Source organism: Calidris pugnax, unplaced genomic scaffold (assembly GCF_001431845.1).
Source record: "Calidris pugnax isolate Ruff unplaced genomic scaffold, ASM143184v1 scaffold270, whole genome shotgun sequence".
NCBI classification, from domain to species: domain Eukaryota; kingdom Metazoa; phylum Chordata; class Aves; order Charadriiformes; family Scolopacidae; genus Calidris; species Calidris pugnax.
Window position 1 is genome coordinate 1,515,013 of NW_015091277.1, and position 3,095 is coordinate 1,518,107.

Consider the following 3,095-nt stretch of genomic DNA (forward strand, 5'->3'; position numbering starts at 1 on the left):
CTTTGCATGTGAAGGTTCAGCCCATGGGACCACACAGCTCTGGGAAAATCCTGTTTTATCTTTAAGAAAACATTGTTCCCATGTGGCAAAGAAGTAGAAATTGTAATGGTGGTAAACATGACCTTAAGACTAAACGTCCTCTAAAAATGACCTTGGTGTTCTCATGATAATTAATTGGGTTTGATCTGCTGGAGGAAGTATCCACCTGTGGACTGTCCAACCAAGGCACTTCGCAATGGAAGGCTTCATGGTACAGAAAAGTGGACCATGACAGCAGGAGGTGTCACTTTGTCATCCAGCTCTGCAGGGCATGGACCGAGCACCAGGAGAAGGACACCCCCCTTTCAGGAGAAGTACAGGTCTCAGCTGAAGAAGGTTGCAGGACCTAAGGAGCAGAGATGGATGCACACCAAGGCTAATTCTGTGTTAGCATCACTCTGGGCCTAATTCCTACCCCCAGATCAACCAGAATTAAATTTTCAGCCCTCTCCCTGGCATGATTTTGGCCAACCCCATCAAACTGGGGAAATTTTATTAAAATCTCTCTTAGCATTAGAAGTCCACACCGGAACACCTCTCACTTGGCCATTATTTCATATGAGCAACAAAATTCTGTGGACACAATTTTCCCGTGTCCATTTACCAGTAGTTATTGCAGAAGCATGCCCATTTTAGGCTTCAAATAAAGAAAACAAAAATTAAAGATCTTTCTTTAGCAAAATTCAGAGGTTTCAAGCCAGGTTCACGTTTTTCAGTTTGTCCATTTGAATCACCAGACCTGAAAGTGCTGACTGCTGCATTTTATCTCAGCTGGAAAGTTTAATCCCCAATTCCTCCAGCTTCAAACTGGAGTTTTGCTTTACTGAAGCCAATTTTGACATGGCAAAGACCTAGCATGGAAAAATGAACGAAATGGAAAATTAAACAAAAGCTTTCAGCTGGGTAACTTCCCCTACCCAGAGCTACAAAAATGAACAACGCAAAGACCTGGGTACATGGATCCTTACAGCAGATTGCTCATGTCTGGAGATATCACTGCCATCTTTATATGGAAAATCACAACCCAGACTAAAGGTTTTTCCCAGGGTTTTCCCCAAAAGCACTTGGCTCAGCTAAGTCCTGAGCACAGATTTCCTCTGCCTGGTTCCCTGGGGCTGCTCCTTGGCAGAGCACTTGGAGTCTGATGGTGATTCCCAAAAACCAGATCCCAAGACGTGGGCGCAGAGTGAGAACATAACTCAGATAAACCACACTTGGGTGGAGAACAACCAACGTGATCTCTTCCTAGTGGCCCCAGTACCTCTTACCTCAAGCCCCAGCCCCTCTGACCAGAGCTGTGCTCACTAAGGTGGGTCATGCTGTAAATCTTCAGGCAGGTCATGGAGTGATGGACTTTAAGACAGAAAAAGCAGTTGAGCGGAGTGAAAAACTGCCTTTTCACCACCTTTTCATCACAAAGAGATGCTAACACAAACCTCACTTGCGTGAGGGTCATGGTCCAAGCAAACTTTGACCATCCGTGATCTCTTCCTAGTGGCCCCGGTACCTCCTACCTCGAGCCCCAGCCCCTCTGACCAGAGCTGTGCTCACTGAAGGGGGTCATGCTGTAAATCCTCAGGCAGGTCATGGAGTGATGGACTTTGAGACAGAAAAAGCAGCTGAGCGGAGTGAAAAACTACCTTTTCACCACCTTTTCATCACAAAGAGATGCTAACACAAACCTCGCTTGCGTGAGGGCCATGGTCCAAGCAAACTTTGACCATTGGTATTGGGGATGTGGTGCACCAGCACTGCTAGAAGTAAACGCAGGGAGCCTGATTGTACCTTCTTAACCTAAACTTTTTAAGAAAAAGGCAAACATATGGTTTGGGACCTGGCACGGGCCTGTCACAGGCCACTGATCGTGGCTGGCATGCAAGGGGTGTGGTGTGGGAAGCTGTGGCCAGACACAGAATGAGTCCCCTGTGACGCACAGACCCCGGAGTTCCTTTTTCCTTTGTCCAAAGAGTCACCATGACATTAGGTGGGGTTCTATTTCTTATTTCCATCCCCAGCATCACCACTCGGGCAGAGCCAGGCACCTGATGGTCAAGAAATTCTGGTGTGGGGCTGCCCTTTCACATCCTCCTTGGAGAAGCCCCAGAGACTGCCCATCCCATGGTGATGGAGTCCAGACTTTGTTCCCCAAACTGTGGATTACTACAAAATTTTGTCATTGTTGTTGTTGTTTTATCTTATTTCAAGGGTCACACCACACAAATTTATTACCCCCAGTCTCCTGCAGCATCTGGTGGTGGGTCTGGCTGCTGAACCAGGAGCAGTGCACCCCAAAGCCAGCATCTACAGTTCAAGGGTGTCGTGTCCCCAAAAACTGTGAACCTGAGTTTACAGCATGGGGCAAGCATTGCTCAGACCTCAGCTCTGCCTTCCCCAACCCAGCCTCCCCCCAGGTGCTGGAGCTGACCCTGTCCCCACACGCCTGGAAAACAGGGTGCAGGTGGTGTTGAGGAACAGGACCCCAAGCCCACAAATGTTTTTTTGTCAGTGTTAGGTGGAGGGTTGGACTTGGTGATCTGAAAGGTCCCTTCCAACCTAGACAATTCTATGATTCGACGATAAATGCAGAGGTCAGGGCTGAAAAGAGCTCTCAAGTTGACTCTGGAGAGATTCCCCCAAAAATCGAAGGGACAATAAGGGATTTTATCCAGGAGGGATGCAGAGCAGCAGGGAGAGGATGTGTGTGTGTGCAAAGCCGCCTTGACCCCCCCCTTTTTTGCCCCATAAGGAGGGTCTGCCAGCTCAGGAGTGGCACAGCCGAGCGCAAGTCCTGCCTCCTTCCTCCTTCCTCCTCCTTCTCCTCCTCCTCCTCCTCCTCCCAGATGTTCCCTTGTGTGCAGCCATCTGTTGAGCTCCCTCCTCCCTCCTCCTGCGGGGAAGGGGGCAGCCCGTTTGCCCGGCCAGCTGCACGCCTTGGACGAGAAGAAGGAGGAGGAGGAGGAGGAGGAAGAAGAAAGAGGACGAGGAGGAGGAGGAGGGAAGAAGGGGAGCCCGATCCCCGCCGTGGGAACCGACCCCGACCCCGGTGAGTCCCCCCT

General features: G+C 49.8%; 1 protein-coding gene across 1 annotated transcript in view; it reads left to right on the forward strand.

Annotated features, from left to right (window-relative positions):
• The first annotated feature begins 2,887 nt into the window (after positions 1 to 2,887).
• TSKU (tsukushi, small leucine rich proteoglycan) overlaps positions 2,888 to 3,095 on the forward strand; it is a 27,917-nt gene continuing 27,709 nt past the window's right edge. Inside the window, exon 1 of the mRNA XM_014960596.1 lies at positions 2,888 to 3,082. The gene's annotated coding sequence lies outside the window, so the exon portion shown is untranslated. The remainder of the gene's footprint in view (positions 3,083 to 3,095) is intronic.